The 17935-nt window shown below is 41.5% G+C and overlaps 1 protein-coding gene across 4 annotated transcripts in view; it reads left to right on the top strand.

The window, feature by feature from the left end:
* Positions 1-17935, top strand: part of TEAD2 (TEA domain transcription factor 2) — a 77132-nt gene that overhangs the window by 26853 nt on the left and 32344 nt on the right. The window lies entirely within an intron of this gene.

Here is a 17935-nt window from a genome sequence, read left to right as displayed (position 1 = left end):
CTGGGGAACCCTGGTTTGGAAAGCCTGCAGATACATATGCTATATCTTTGTTTCCACCATAACTCCTGATTTTCATGTGTCAATACCTACAGCAGTTATCACAAAGCTCATGATGGTTGTGCAGGTATATCATTATGGGTTTTATAACAATTGGAGATCTCTGTAAGCTTTATCTGCCCTCTACCTACACAGGCCCATATCTGAGTTCACCACCTATTATCCTGGTTCAGTTTCCAGATTCAGGCTTTATCGGTGTGTGAGCGTTGGTTTACATTGGACAGGATTGCTGCCCACAGTGTGTGTGCTGTCTGCCAAGCACCTGGCATAGGTGTACCCGCACTGAGCTGCTGTTTATTAGTGTCTGGCTGGGAGAGACCTAGAGTTAGCTTTTGTTGTGTAATACCCTATGTCTCTCCTCCCACTCTTCCTCTCCCTGCCTTTCTAGGGGGTCTGTGATTCCAGTAAATCAGGCCTTTGCAAGGTCACATGGAAAGAAGACACCAGCGGGTGGGGAGGGGGAGGGGAGTCAGGCTGTTAGGAGAAGAGGGAGGAGGTGGTAGCTGAAATCTGAGCCAGGTCTCTGCCTGGCAGGACAAGCTCTAGTGTGTTTGGAGGGGTTGGAGGGGGAGTAGCACATACAGACCTAATCTATTACAAGACAGCCCTGTAATGAAGGTTTACTTTGCACTATTAACTCTTAGCTGGCCTGGTCCTGTCAACAGTATGTTACTTCTGTTGTATTGCAAGACTTGTAGATAACACAGTTTCTTTTGTAAATCATCACTAGCAAGACATTTATGCAATTTTTATACTAAGTGCAACAGATGCTTCTATGTGATCTCTATAGTGTCATAACTTGGAGAATTCAGGATAGCGATGGGCGAACCTCCCAAGAATCCCTTAGTTTTTGGTTCTGGTACCTTGGATATCTGATTTTGAGTCGAACAAGCTTTGTAAAAACTGGGAGTGAAATTATTATACCCTGGTATCTCCTTCAGACCCCAGAGTATAATGGGTGAAGGACCAGGGGATTTGTAATAAATAAAAAATATTTATATTCACCTTCCCTCACCTCTATTGGGCCTCCACAGCATCCTTTGCTCTCTCTCGGTCTCCTCTGTGACGCCATGTACCTGAGTTCACCATTGAGACCTGTGATTGGGCCTCAGTGGTGACATGGGCACACCAAGTATTATGTCATCACCAGGGGAGTGTCGGATGCCGCAAAATGGCCCAAAAGAAGCGATGGAAGATGAGTATAATTTCTTTTTTTTCTTACACCTCCACTGGTCCTCCACCTATTTCACCAATGGGGTCTGAAGAGTCCCCAGAGTGTAAGAATTTACCACAATATATGTTGCAGAGGTCATTTTAGTTTGTCCGAGATGTATCCCAAATTGTTTGGTTTCTTTAACTCCTTCTCGACATTCGCCAGGTGCTGGGTCTTTAAAGATAGCTATTGCCATAGCTACCAGTTCTCCACTGCTTTTTACAAAGTTTTGGATTTTTTTTAAGGGGTCAAAATGTAAATAAAACTATATACATTTGGTATCCCTGGAATGATACATCACAGCATAGAATACAGGTGATATGTCATTTTCTCCCATTCCACTCCATTTTGAATATTTTTCCAGCTTCCCAGTACATTGTACAGAATAGTAAATGGTACCATTGTGAAGAACAGTTTGTCCTGCAAACATTAAGCTCTCATATAGCTCTCTGAAAGCAAAAATTGAAAAATCCCACCAATGGGTAGGGGTTAAAAACTGAACAATTTTGGATATTTGGGTCAAACCTGGCTCATGGTAAGGGTCCATTCACAGAGGAAAATGGTGAGGAATTTGGAGTGGAATTTCAGCACTGAAATTCCACACCAAATTCCTCACCATTTTCCTCCATGTGAATGGACCTTAAGGGTCCATTCTCACTGAGTTTTTTGGCAAGGATTTTGGCGAGGAAAAAATCAGCTTCAGGAATTAGGAAATGGTTTTTTGAAGCGGTTTTGGAGCGTTTTTTGAGGCTTTTTTTAGTTTTTGTTTTTTTCCCTCCAGCACAGTGTATGGACCTTGAAAAAAACCACTAGCGTTTTTACTGTGCGGTTTTTGCCAAATCCACGCACAAATCTGCGGCGTGGATTTTCTGCCTCCCATTGATTGCGTTGGTTTTTGCAGGCGGAATCCACCTCAAGGAAGCTTTTTTTCCGCTAGCATAAAAATTCCGTGAGTGGAAAAATAAAGTGAGGGAACCCATAGAACTCTATGGGGTGGCATTTTTTCCATGTGGATTCAGCATCAAAATCAGCGCCAAAAAAACTCTGTATGAATGAACCCTAAGGGACCTGAATCTCGTGCAGGCAGTGTGCGGCAAGCACACGGATCCCATTATAATGTATGGGGTCCGTATGCTTTAACTGCACAGCGTTTGCGTTGGTATTCCGTTCAGGGGGGTCCTCATGCGGACTCCTTCTGGACGGAAGCTGAACGCTAATGTGAACGGGGCATTAGTCAGTTATTGCTGCAGACTCTGCTGCGGTTTTTAATCTTTGCAATGCAAAGGTTAAAAAAAAAAGTTGCTTCAGGGGTTAAGCTTGTGGCAAAAGCCAGATGCAGGATATTCTGCTGCGGGACCAACATATGTGGTCATAGCCTAAATCTGCCTATTTTATTCATTTAGATATGGCCAGCAGTATGTTTGGGATAGCTATGAACTTCTGTACAGACCCTGATATCATATCAGATAGCATATTTCTTATACAATTATTGCTATCATGTATCATGTAGGGATATATAGTATGCAAACTTTAAGTGGTATATGAAATATAGCTCAGTAGATATTATACTGAAAATTTTTCTTTTTTAATAATAAAAAGTCATACATGTTTTTCTTTCCTTTTCCTGATGTCTGACCTCTTACAAATATGTAAATCTTTTCATTGTGCCAGGGTTGCCATAAAAGAATCTATGTAAAATTATGTGCAGGAACTTCCTGTCAGGTGACCTTCACTAAGAAAACAAAATATTATTGCAATTAGCGGTCGCATGACAGGAAGTCCAGGTATAGATCTGTTCTGTTATGGTGATATTGCTATACCACTTAAGACATTAAAGGAATAAAGTACAAACAAGATTCCATGAGTGGGCATGTTCCAATATTGCCATGAGAAGAACCTGAGAAATGAAGAATTAATGATACTGCAAATTATTAAAGACTGCCTATGGGGAACCTCCTATTGCCATTTCACTTCCTGCTTGGAGTCACAAGATTGGATTAAGACATGTGACCAAGATGGGATCTCTTATCCATCTCTAGACTGATTATTCTTCTACAATACCCTTCCACAACTGGCTTACGTGCCAGGAATTCCAGCGTCCTCAGCCACAATTGCTCAGATTTGCAGAATTGCTTTGGAGTGAGGCACATGTGTCTTCCAGATGGGACTGCTCTGAGAATTTACATGTGGAATACAAGAAGATTGATGGGGACAGGGGGAGACTGTAAGCAAAGAACTTTGGTCTGGTACATGGATTTTCAAGACCTTTTAAAGACCTTTTTTATGGCAAAAAATGCATGAAAAAAAGAAAGTAGCGGTAGATCCTCAAAAAACATCATATAGGGATGTCTATGAAGATACTATGCAACAGGATTCCTGCATGAATATATCTGTTATGGAAGTCCAAAGGAATGAATTGCTGTCCTGATAGGGATGTGAGCCTATTAATGACCCCACAAATTATTTTACCAAGATAGAAACAAAAGACCAGCGACTCCGAAAAGCTATATGTTGGCTCTTATTTGTCATAGTGAATGTAAATGACGCTGCTGGCTTGTAATGTACAAATTGCATTTGTTAGGGTGGGATTTGACAGAGATTTACATATTTATTTTTTTGTTTTTCTGCTCATTTATTGGAGCGCAAAAACAATTCAAGTTGCCACAAATCTGTCACACAGAAGATACCATTGATTCTTGAGCATGCTCTTGACTCATAATGGAGTATTCTGGGTTCTTTCAAGATGTTTATGCATACAGGGCTGTTTTTCTTGATCATATGTGATAGAATCTGCAAAGTGAACAAAGCCTTACACAGTATGATTTTGTATATGATACCGTTAATTCAGTGCTACATGTATATGACCCATGACGACTGTGGTCGTCACCATGTGGAAACAGGAATTTATTTGTCTTTGCACCAATTTTACAGTTAAATATCTCTCACGCATACTTGCTTACACTCAGATACATATGTACACTAAGGACATTTTCGTCCTGACTGTATTTCCATTCCCCCTAGACCCATAGTTCAAATAAATCAAACTGCGATCTCCATATAGCCTTAAATGGAGGTTCCTGGTGTTATGCTTGTACCCTGCCCATCTGCAATTGGCCTATGGTTAATTTCATAGGTTTCTGATATGTTTTTGAAGCCACATGGTAGAAATGGAAGGAAGCACATAAAGGCCGGGGCCCCACATTGCGAAAATGCTGCGACAAAAATAAAAACATGGCTTCATACAGTACCTGCAAAGTGGTTGTAATTCTGGCTAATCCCATCCACACACTGCATTAAAATATCTGCAGCGGAAATGCTGTTATTTCACAAACTGATGCGTTTTTGCAAATCGCAGCATGTCAATTATACCTACAGAAACACTGGCATTTTCTGTGTAGGTATGATAGGGACAGAAAGTCAGTGGAAGAAAACTGTGCAGACTTTCTGTAAAAGTGCCACGGTAAAAAACATGAGGTGATTTGGCCGCAGTTTTTCCACATTGCTTTATGGCTGCGGCTCACTATGTGGGGCCTTAGGGCCCCTTCACACGGAGTATATTCTGGCTGATTCGGAACATGTAAACGTTCCGAATCAGCAGCGTTTAAAGCAGGTCCCATTGCTTTCTATGGGAGCCGGCATACAGTCCTATGAAAAAGTTTGGGCACCCCTATTAATCTTAATCATTTTTAGTTCTAAATATTTTGGTGTTTGCAACAGCCATTTCAGTTTGATATATCTAATAACTGATGGACACAGTAATATTTCAGGATTGAAATGAGGTTTATTGTACTAACAGAAAATGCGCAATATGCATTAAACCAAAATTTGACCGGTGCAAAAATATGGGCACCTCAACAGAAAAGTGACATTAATATTTAGTACATCCTCCTTTTGCAAAGATAACAGCCTCTAGTCGCTTCCTGTAGCTTTTAATCAGTTCCTGGATCCTGGATAAAGGTATTTTGGACCATTTCTTTCTACAAAACAATTCAAGTTCAGTTAAGTTTGATGGTCGCCGAACATGGACAGCCCGCTCTCAAATGATCTGAAAACAAAGATTGTTCAACATAGTTGTTCAGGGGAAGGATACAAAAAGTTGTCTCAGAGATTTAACCTGTCAGTTTCCACTGTGAGGAACATAGTAAGGAAATGGAAGACCACAGGGACAGTTCTTGTTAAGCCCAGAAGTGGCAGGCCAAGAAAAATATCAGAAAGGCAGAGAAGAAGAATGGTGAGAACAGTCAAGGACAATCCACAGACCACCTCCAAAGAGCTGCAGCATCATCTTGCTGCAGATGGTGTCACTGTGCATCGGTCAACTATACAGCGCACTTTGCACAAAAAGAAGCTGTATGGGAGAGTGATGAGAAAGAAGCCGTTTCTGCAAGCACGCCACAAACAGAGTCGCCTGAGGTATGAAAAAGCACATTTGGACAAGGCAGCTTCATTTTGGAAACAAAAATTGAGTTGTTTGGTTATAAAAAAAGGCGTTATGCACGGCGTCCAAAAAGAAACAGCATTCCAAGAAAAACACATGCTACCCACTGTAAAATTTGGTGGAGGTTCCATCATGCTTTGGGGCTGTGTGGCCAATGCCGGCATCGGGAATCTTGTTAAAGTTGAGGGTCGCATGGATTCCACTCAGTATCAGCAGATTCTTGAGAATAATGTTCAAGAATCAGTGATGAAGTTGAAGTTACGCCGGGGATGGATATTTCAGCAAGACAATGATCCAAAACACCGCTCCAAATCCTCAGGCATTTATGCAGAGGAACAATTCCAATGTTCTGGAATGGCCATCCCAGTCCCCAGACCTGAATATCATTGAACATCTGTGGGATGATTTGAAGCGGGCTGTCCATGCTCGGCGACCATCTAACTTAACTGAACTTGAATTGTTTGTCCAAAATACCTTTATCCAGGATCCAGGAACTGATTAAAAGCTACAGGAAGCGACTAGAGGCTGTTATCTTTGCAAAAGGAGGATCTACTAAATATTAATGTCACTTTTCTGTTGAGGTGCCCATACTTTTGCACCGGTCAAATTTTGGTTTAATGCATATTGCACATTTTCTGTTAGTACAATAAACCTCATTTCAATCCTGAAATATTACTGTGTCCATCAGTTATTATATATATCAAACTGAAATGGCTGCTGCAAATACCAAAATATTTAGAACTAAAAATGATTAAGATTAATAGGGGTGCCCAAACTTTTTCATAGGACTGTACGTGCGCTCCCCATAGAAATGAATGGGCTGCTTTTTCCCATTCATTACTATGGGGAGCGCGCGTATGCCGGCTCCCATAGAAAGCAATGGGACCTGCTTTAAACGCTGCTGATTCGGAACGTTTACACGTTCCGAATCAGCCAGAATATACTCCGTGTGAAGGGGCCCTTAGCCTAAAGGCATACACACTGTAACAGACAACATATGCATTGGTAGTGATTTCTGAAACTAAAGTGCAGTCAAACCTAATATGAATAGTCTGAAGGGGTTAATAATATGGCACTATGTTGTCCGGTCCACAATGCCAACTAGGATTAGGTAACTTCTACAAAGAAAACAAACCTGTAGCAAAAAGTAACTCCTTCGTTTTCTGGTGCTTACCCCATGGGCCTTTGTGTCACTCTAGTTATTTTTTACCCTCAGTGCCTCCATTCTTCTTCCTTCTACCTTACTAATGTTTCTGCGTGCCAGTTAAATAAACTTCAGGCCGGTCGCACCCTTACCTCTCTATGCTAGTTAGTGTTTTGTTTTCATTATCTATTTAATCCCCCTTTTTTTCCTTCCCCTCTCCTCGCTCCTGGTCACATGTCAACAGTGAATATTCCAGACACACCCTGAAGCTGGCAGGTGCTGCCTTCTAACTGTTAAGCCCATGAATGCACAAGTAATGGCCTTTGACCCCCAAAGCAGCTGTCATGCCTTGCTGTAGTTTTCTTTTAACACCAAGGCATGCCTATTTCCTTGAATTTCAGTCTTTCTCTTGTGCTACTTTCTCCCCCCACCCCCATATCCTCCCCCTCCTTCCAACAACTGTCTCTTTTCTCCCAACTGGGTCTCGCAGCACATGAACTTCTTCCATAAACTTTTTCTGCTACGGATGATTCAGCAGTTGCTTAAACCGATCTCTGGATTGAAAGAATTTTAATTTTGCAGATTTTTCTACCATAGTATGGTCAGAGTCTCATCCATATAATCTAGGCAGGTATTGCAGGTTGACCTGTAAACTATAAAGGTCAGGTTCAAGGCTGTCTCCTCTTAGGGCTGTGCTATGCAATATATAGCACTTTAATGTATTGGAATGTCAAGTGTCTTATGCAACAGGAAGCTTGTTCATGAAGAAATTTTGCTATAGAGAACATGGGCTGAGTGTTGTGACCTACATACACTCCTATGTTCTCTAACTTATAATAATTATAGGTTGCTTCCACCCATACAACCTAAGGTGAGCCGACTGGTCTACTTAGAATACATTATGACATTATGTACAGGTATGTCCGTACTGGCATAGGGGATATAGCAATATGGAGGTGTCTTTCTTATTTACGACTTTGGTATGGATGTACCTGTGCAGGATGTACCCTATTTATAGGTAAATGGTTTGACCAGCTGACTTTCAATGACATAGAATACAGTGTATCCTTCAATTCCTCCTATCTAAAACACTACAAATAATAACAAGGGGGCACGATAGGGGGAAGATTAGAAGCAGTGTCAGGAAATATTATCTCAATGAAAGAGGAGTTGAGGCTTGGAGCAAACTTCCAGCGCTTGTGGTTGAGAAATCGACAGTATGGCTTCAAGCACATGAGTATGCAATCCAAGTGTCTTATGATTGTCCATTCCGATATTGATACAGCATGTCCTATTCAGATCCTTTTTCATGGAAGCGAGCCACCCATTAAAATCAGTGTTAAAGTTAGGCGCTTGGATGGCACACTTGTTTGTTTGCATGAAGCCTGGGTGAGTTTAACCCCTTCCCATTGGAGGGATATTTTCGATTTTTTTTTTTACTTTCTACCTTCAAATCCCCATACCTTTTTTATTTTTCTGCTCATGGAGCCATATGGGGGCTTAATGTTTACAGGGCAAATTGTTCTTCACATTGGTACCATTTGTTATCCTGAAAAATGTACTGACAGGCTGGAAAAAAATTCTGAATGGGGTGGAATTGGTGAAAAAAGTGCATGTGTTTGACTTTCCTACGGATTTCGTTGTGCAGCCAACATAACATGTCACCTGTATTCTATGTTTCAGTACCATTCCAGGGATACCAAATTTCTATAGTTTTATTTCCATTATTTCCATAGTTTTATTTAAGTAACACCTTAACAAAAATCCAAAACTTTTCAAAAACTGACTGTGTAGTTAGCATTGTCTAACATTTATACAGTATTGTGGTCTTAGGCTAAGGCCCCATGTACTGGCCTGCAGTTAAAAAGCACAGTGGGAAAAACCGCAACGGTATCGCATTGTGTTCCATTGCATTTTCCTACAGCACTTCTCACTGTTAGGCTAAGGCCCCATGGGGCGTAATCGCAGCGCTAAAGCGCTGCGGAAAGAACCGCTGCGTGAACGCATTGCGGTTCTTTCCGTAGCGCTTTGAAGAGAAAGTTCATAGAGTTTTCCTCTACGGACTTTCTCTTAACATTATATCTACGGGAAACCCGCCAGCAATTAACATGCTGCAATTTGCAATGGCTTTGCAAATCGCAGCGTGTGTGCGCTGCGATTTCTTCCGCAAAGTGGGCATGGGATTTGCATGAATCCCATCCCCTTTGCTTGCACTGTAAAACACCAGGCAAATCGTGGCGTTTACATCCCATGGGGCCCCGGACTAAGGGGGCATTCACACGGAGTAATGCGGCACTGATTCTGGCACAATAACTCGCGTAAAAATCAGCGCTGAAAAAGACTCCCATTGATTTCAATGGGTTTAATTTTACGTGCGCTGATTTTTACACAAATTATTGTGCCAAAATCAGCGCCGCGTTACTCCGTGTGAATGCACCTTAAGCCCGCAGAGGCTTCCTCTGTGGATTTTCTGCTACCATTATACCTATAGGGAAACTGCCTGCGTTTCCGTAGGTATAATTGACATTCTGTGATTTCCAAAATTCTGATGGTTTTGGAAATCGCAGGGTTTCTGCTGCGTATATTTTTCTGCAAAGTATGGATGGGATACAGACAGTGACTACAACACTGCGGTGCTGCATCCAGACCACAGCATTTACGCTACGTGGGACCCCAGGACTTAAAAACAATTGTCAGGACTAGAAAATGGCAGTTTTTTTTTTCCCCCAGAAACAATGCCTATGTCTCATTGGCTATGTCTCTTATTGCACCTCAGCTCCACTGAAGTTGATAGGACATTCCGGCAAAACCAGACATCTCATGAACTGGGAAAAACTGCCTGTTACCTTGGAAATCCCTGTAAGAAAACACTCTGACAGGGAAGACTCTTTGGCTTCTGTCTTGGCTTTGGTCTTCCCTTTGTACATATTGTGAGTAATTAGAGCTGCGATGTGTCTTGCCATAGAACGAGTTAAAAGAACATTGCTCACAATTATAGAGGGAGCCATGAATCATGCATATGATTGTTTTAATACTCAGGGGGGAGGAGTGGGGTACCTAGTCAGACCTGATGTGTGTGTGCGTGTGAAAACACGCCCGGATAACTGTAATACTCAACTGTGCCACTCTGCATGGATTTATAACTTATAATGTGCTTAACAGAAAAAAAAAATCTGTTCTTTCTCTTAGTGGCCCAACCGGATAAACTCTCTTGTTTGCCTGTCTGTAAAAATACTAAACAGGTGTCTTTGCCTGCCAGTGCCACCTGTCTCCATTTTGACGGACATTGCACATCAGTCCTTGAGAAGCCGTTCGCTGACATTTGCTTCAGGCACAGTAAACCTATTGAAAGAGAAAGAAGGCAGTCTCTTCACCAAAACCTGTTCTACCCTATGAGTAACACAACAGCTATATGTCCATGGTCTATTAACTCTTCTCAGAATTAACCCTTTGCAAGTCTGAACTTGAAAAGCTGAATTATGTTTAAGCCGAGTATCATTAAAAAGCCGTAAATAGTTACATTTAGTATCAATGTGAATGTGTGTTACATGTAAATTATTTAGTTCTTTTCAATTTAGTCTAATTTTTCATGATTTGTTTAAAATTTTTATCATTTTTCTCTATCCCAGCCACTAAAGTTGTTTAAGGGGGCATTCACACGGGAAAAAATAGCTCGGATTCTGGCGCGACTCCGCGTGGAATTCAATTGGTGTCCGCGCGAATTCCGTGCGAGATTGCCGCCAGAATCCATGTGGTTAAAAAGCCTCACCATAGAACTCTATTGAGAGGCTTTTTAACTGCGTGGATTCTGGCAGCAATCCCGCACGGAATTCGCGCGGACACCGCGTGAATTCCGTGCGGAGTCGCGCCAAAACCCAAGCCTTTTTGCCCCGTTTGAATGCCCCCTAATACATTAGGGTGAAGATCCTGAAAATATATTTAGGGTCTTATATATAAAAAAAGGCTTAAGTCTGATCAAGGTCGATATTTAAAAAAAAAAAAAAAAAAAAAAGCAATATTTTACTCCAAAAATGCATAACGGGGCAGATTTACTAAGATTGATATTTCATATTAGTATTAGTATTCGTATTTCGTTCAGGGTCTCCGCTTACTGATTACCCAACACATTGACATGCGGTGAGCTTATGAACGCACACGGACTCCATAGACTATAATGGGGTCCGTGTGTTTTCCACCCAGTGTTTGCACTAGTCATGCGGAGAGGAAAGTAGTTCATGAAGTACTTTTCTCTCCGCATATTTTGTGCGGACACCGTGCGGAAAACACACGGACCCCATTATAGTCTATGGCGTCCGTGTGCTTTCATAAGCTCTCTGCTTGTCAATGCATTTGGTATTCTGTTCGGTGGGCCCCAAGCTGACTTCCCAAATGGAATACCAAACGCAGATGTGAACCAGGTCTTGATAAAAGCCCCGCCAGAGGCAAGCTTTAGCCTCTTCATAAATCAGCCACATGGCCAAGACAGAATAGAAATTTACATCAGTTAAGAACTGGCGTATACTTCCATTGTAACTCATGCCAGAAACTGAGTTAATGAATATGTTTGTCACATTTGGTACAAGAAAGGGCTTTGCACCAAATGTGTGCCATAATATCACCCTCTAGCCAGAAAACCAACAGAGATAAATGGTCAGTGTGCTTGCAGGGAAAATTTGGATAGAACACTGACCCACACGGCAAAAGAAGATCCCACTGGAACTTGGATGCAATTAGAATTTATTTTAGACCATTCTGGTAGTCATACAAGATGGTGTACATGTGAACGTTTTCGGCTCCTATGGAGCCTTCCACAGACTCAACAGAAGATCACAAGGTCTGTAAGGTAGCAAACAATCCTGGAGCGACAGTAAGTACAGGTAGAAATGCCCTCTTAAAGTCCTAGTCGCAGGTACCGCTGAAATGGGAGTAAGTAGGGATGGGACTAAAGCCTGATCGAGTCCCGAGACTGTCCTCTGATGGTCGGCTCGTAGAAATGTGGGTAGCGTGTATGGTGACCCACACGGCAGTTGGTTGCAAGGGGCTTTAGCATTATGGTATACTAGCATTTACCCGCGACTTCGTCTGCGTGTGGTTGTTGGCAGTGACCTGCGTATATGCATGCAATTGCGGTTGGGCCGCGCCTCGGCTCTACTACATCTCTGCAATTGGCAGCCCCCCTGGGCGCCCCCCCCTGGCCTGCGTCCCCACCCCGCGTGGCCAAAGCAGAGGTTGAACAGCATATTCTCCCTTCATACTCACAGACACTGCACAGGCGATACCCTTCGCATCTCCACACACATGCTGCCTGTTCGGTCTGGTCCTGACTTTCTATTTTGCTCCGAAACGGTACAGCCGATACACTGCTCGCGAGCCCGTAAACCAAGGCTGCATGTTCGGTCCTCTCCCGAGCGTGCAAGACACGCCATGTTCTTCCGCTTGCAGTCTGGCTGATAGCTCCGCCAACACAGTAGCGCCATCCATTCGGGAAACGGCTCTAAGACCTGGGATGACGTAATCTTGGGTCCTTTAGTCTAGGCTGAACTGCAATTCGTCATTAGTGGTCGAGAAATGCGGTGATGTATGGGATAGTAAATAGACTATGTTTCAATCCGGGTGTCAATCTATGTATGTGGCAAATTTCAGGCAAATCCGTTTGGCCGTTTTGGCGTGATTGCAGAACAAACATCCAAACATACAAACTTTCACATTTATAATATTTGTAGGATACTTGTTATTGAGTCCAGTTTCATGGACGAATAAAGCTGGCCAAAGACATATGATATTGTCTGCAACTAAATTCAGTGAAATCTGCTGAGAATTTGACATAAGATTATAGATAAGATTAATAGCAGAAGTTACTAAAATAAGCTGGATCTACCAATGATCTGCAGATAAATGTCTCATGTGTATGGACAATTTAAAGCAAAAGAGTTACAAAAAGTTACCTAAGAAACACGCAGATGGCAACAGAGCTACACAATAGGCTGCATAAATTTTCCAGCTTTGCTGACTGTGCATTTGCAGAGGTAATTAGAAATAAGAGCAGGAAATCCCGACAAGTGGCCGATCAAACTGAGCACATTTTGTTACACTGGGTTTGCTTCCAAGACTCTCAGTAGTGAATGACTCATGGAGGGAGTTAATAAGTCAGTTGTATTGGGTTCTCAGTTGCTATTTTGTCCAAAGCCCAGAGTTTCTGTACAGTTTCTTGGGATTTGGCTTTGTGTTTCTTGAAGTCTTATGATGGCTATATTTGGTCACTGATGTGCTGTGACTTGTTTCATTCAGGCGATGTGCTAACCCCACGGCTGTGCTGCAGCACGAGACAGGGTGGGTGTGTGAAGCAGATGTGTTAGGAGATGACCAAATGGTGGCTTTATGTGGCAATGGGCAGCTGTGACAATATTGGCTGTAAACTTTCCAACCTGTTACATGCACAAATCTATAAAATAAGCACAATAAGCTCCTGTTATCTCACTAATCTGCCCTTGAATGTATCCTAGTGGCTACTGTTAAAATCTGCAGTTATAATGTGTCATGGTTCTCTGTCTGCCTAATAAACCAGATTTAACCCCAGAAGAAAAGTGAAAAGAAGTTTTTGGTCTTGAACCAGGATTTCTAAACAAATCGGAGATTACTTTTGTAATCTGCTGCTGAATGCTCCAAGTGACCTACTTTACATTATAATTTTACTCTGTGTGACCAGATGCCTTTGTCAAAGTGGTGGTGTAGTGTGTGTCTTGTTTCTCTTAATCTAGTAAAATATATTTATACACTATGGTCATCTTAGGTTCTTTTTTTACCTATAAACAGTTCTTCTCTGATCCAGATGTTTCATTTGGTATTGGAATTAATCGCATGTCATCTGAATATTTATCGAGTCCATAGACAAGAAGGGCTATCTGACATTTCTAATGTCACATTGCCCCTTTAAATATTTTCCAGTCATTTATAATCAGTATTCAATCCCAAATGCATCCCTCCCAACTTTCAAAGGACAGAAAGAAGGACAGAATGTGCAGCGCCGTGGCAGATTTAGTTCCACCCAGTTCTACACTGACTCCACCCATTCTCTTCCATTTTTCTTTGTGCCCCCACACAGAATAATGTGTCTACAGTTACCCCAAGATTATATGCCTCCACATTATAATGTTCAACTCCAACTGCACCACAGTATGAAGTTCCTGTCATGGTACTCCAGTTTAAACTGGGGGAAACTTGAGGGATATTAAACTGGGGCAGCTGGAGGGTGACATTAAACTATGGGGGTAATTGGAATGGGATATTAAACCATGGGGGTAGCCTGGGGCAGATAGAGAGGATGACAGTTAACTGGGGGCAACTAGAGTTAGACATGTCCCCTACCAGCTACCCCCCCAGATTAATGTCTTCCTACAGATGCCCCCAGTTTAATGTCCCCCTCCAGCTGCACCAGTTTAATTCCCCCTTTCCATCTGCCCCACTTTAATGTCCCAGTTCAATGTTTCCCCTCCATTTGCCCCTAATTTAACATAATAAAAATGCTAATACTCACCTCTGCTTGCTACGCTGCTGCTCAGTCAGCAGTCTCTTCACCCGGAGCGTTCAGGGATCTGCAGGCGCAATGTGAGTGACGTCATCACATTGCGCCTACAGCTCCTGGGGTTGGAGCACACAGGAGTACTACACATGGAGTGGTGAGACAGGAGCTGTCTGCAGATGGCTCCTGCTTCATCACTGTATTAAACTCATCCGTGCCCTCCAGAAGTTGATGATTTGAAACTGGGACATACCTCCTGCCGTCTGTGACAGCGGGACAGGATCCAGAATATGGGACTGTCCCACTGAATCCAGTATGTTTAATATGGTATGCAAATATGGACCTAGGCAAAACAATGCACCTTTGGTCCATGATGGATGGTCCTCAGTGAATCTGGACACGAAATATCACATGATTTTTTATAGTACTGTTGTCTTCTTAGGCCGGGTTCACACGGAGTATTATGGCAGGTAATGTGGTACGTAGACAGCGTGGGAGCTTTTGTGGGCCGTATACGCTCCCATTGTTTTCAATGGAAGCCGGTACCATATACGCGGTGCTATTTTGCGGCTGCGTGTACGGTACCGGCTCCCATTGAAAACAATGGGAGCATATACGGCCCGCAAAGGCTCCCGCGGCGTCTACGTACCAAATCACGAGCTAAAATACTCCGTGTGAACCTGACCTTAAGGGGTTCCTTGCGTACCTAGCTAATTTTTGAATATGTAGTTTATCACTCTCCTAATGGTTGGAATGCTTTAACTACTCATACACATTATACTGTATAGAACATAGTCAACAACTATTCATTTCACCTACCCCTATACAAATGCATGCTGGGGTCAGCTAAGTATACATGTGTTTTCAATGAGGAGATGAGAATAAGCTCCTGCCAGACTCTTCGGTCAGCAGCTTACCTTTGGAACAAAGAATTGGGCATGCTGGATCATGCCTGGGACACCACAATACTAATTGACAGATACTCCCAAATCTGTAAAAGAAAAAATATATATCCTTGTACCGTGTTAGCCAGTGGATATGAAATGAAAGAAATTTTCTGAGAGAAGTCCTCAGTAGTTGATACCTTTTTTAATGGCTAACTCAAAAAGTTTTTTGATGACATATTTCGAGCTTTCGGGACTACTATAAAGGTCCCTTCATCAGGTAGTTGATACCTTTTTTAATGGCTAACTCAAAAAGTTTTTTGATGACATATTTCGAGCTTTCGGGACTACTATAAAGGTCCCTTCATCAGGATGGTACCATCCTGATGAAGGGACCTTTATAGTAGTCCCGAAAGCTCGAAATATGTCATCAAAAAACTTTTTGAGTTAGCCATTAAAAAAGGTATCAGCTACTGAGGACTTCTCTCAGAAAATTTCTTTCACTCCCAAATCTGTAACTTTGGCTGACTTTAATCTAAGTTATATGAGCCTAACTTATTTTTCCTAAAATGAATATCTATATGTCCCTTGTTATATATTATCTATTGTTCCATGTGGGTTCTGTTCACGTCTTGTCTTTTATTCCCATTAAAGCTATAGGCTAGGGGTATTATATGAAGTATGCTACTGTGTCGGCAAACTATGACATATGATGACCAAAAAAAAAAATTATACCGCACTTAGAGATTTGGGATGCTCACAAGATTAATTTTGACGAATATTTGTTTGTCTGGCTCAAATCGTATGTAGTTTTGTGAAGTAGGGGGCAGCATGGTGGCTCAGTGGTTAATACTGATGACCGGTAAGATCCTGGGTTTGAATCTCACCAAGAGCAATATCTGCATGGAGTTTCTATGATCTTCTTCATATTTGCATGGGTTTCCTTCATCACGCCAAAAAAAAAAAAAAATACTTATGGGAAATTTGGCTTCCTGTAAAATAATTGACTTGTGACACCATACTGGCCAGCTATTTTATTTTCTGAATTGTATGTTGTAGTTGTCCAGTAGCTCTTCATGACTGGACATAGGATCCAAAGAGAATCTAGCTGGGTTATCAACCGCCTACACTGACCTATGGCTAACATATGTATGATGTGTACACCATCATAATGTGCATCACCTTTGTATCATTGAGTTTGATCCTACAAAAATATTAACGATATACCATTGTGACCTCTATAGCGACTGTTTTCATGGACTCGTTTTTACCTGTTTGTAACCGAACACTGAAGATCTTTTTTTAACCAGTTTGTACAATTAACTTCTGTCAAAGCTCCCATCATGTTACCTTCACTAAGGCACCCCAGGTGCAGCCGCCTCCACCCACATTGCCTAGAGCCATGAGCATGAGGTCTCCTCCCTGTCACCTAACAAAAGATAATGAAGACCTAGGGACCCTTATCTTCCCCGAAGGCTTGGGAGGGAAGGTGTATACAAAACACGCCATCTTCTGACCCAACAATTGAATGTATCCATAGGGCAGTAAGTGGCTGCTACATTAATTTAACACATGGAGAAAAATAGATTTTTGCTTGATGAAACACTCTCCTGCAATTTTCATGATCTCTCAGCTATTTCATCTTAAGATCTGGTTTCCCACTTAATCTTTTTCTCCCATGACATAAAAAATTTGTCCAGGATAATTCTTTCATTCTAACCGTACACGATGCGACATGGGAAAATGTAGTTTTTTCTGGCAACTTTTTTATTTCTGCATTTTTGAAATTGGCATAGTATATATATATATATATATATATATATATATATATATATATATATATATATATATATATATATATATATGGGATACCATACCAACATCATTGTGTTTTCCATAAAGCGCAGGTTTCGATGCCTTGCATTGATAAGGACTAACACTGAAACAGCTGTTTTGATGTTTTGGATGCTTGTGGGAAAATAAGTGAATATTTTGTATGCATCTGCCCAAACTCATAAAAAGAAGGAATAGCTCTATGACTTGTTTGAGGATTTTTTGATGGAAGAAATGACCTGCAAGCTTTAGAGTACTTTACTATGATTTAATGGAGAACTTTTTGATTTATCGTAGTCCACCACACAATAACTGTATTTGGGTAAACGCCATGCATCTATGGATCACTTATCTTGCACTGTGAAGGTAGACAAGCTATCAGAAACCTGACCTGCCCTTGGGAATACCTAGTGGCCGCCTAGGTAGGCCCTTATACACAGATCGGTCTACCTAAGCTTCCATGAGGTTCCTTGTTCCAACATTAGAGACTGCAGCACTGTACACTTTTTGTGTGACCTGGTACCTTATTTTTGTTATTACTTTCAATAAAAAAAAATCGAAAAACAACTATATGGATGTCAAAAAAGAATCTACAGTCAACCACACGAATAATGAACACGATATAGTCCAGGTTTATAGAATATATATTTCTAAACCTAAATCATTTGGCCTTCTTTTTCCTGTATCTATATGAAGGCAATGTTCATGTTTCATTATATCGACATGTTTTATTATTCCTCTGCACATTGTATAATTAGATTTTTATTCAATATATTTATTTATGTTCTATATCTCCTATCTTAGTGGCAGTCTTTCTTCCGATAGTGGCTGTATATAGTTTACATCA

Source organism: Leptodactylus fuscus, chromosome 6 (assembly GCF_031893055.1).
Source record: "Leptodactylus fuscus isolate aLepFus1 chromosome 6, aLepFus1.hap2, whole genome shotgun sequence".
Lineage (NCBI taxonomy): Eukaryota > Metazoa > Chordata > Amphibia > Anura > Leptodactylidae > Leptodactylus > Leptodactylus fuscus.
The sequence above is the reverse complement of the archived record's forward strand: the minus strand, read 5'-3'. Positions and strand labels throughout refer to the sequence as shown.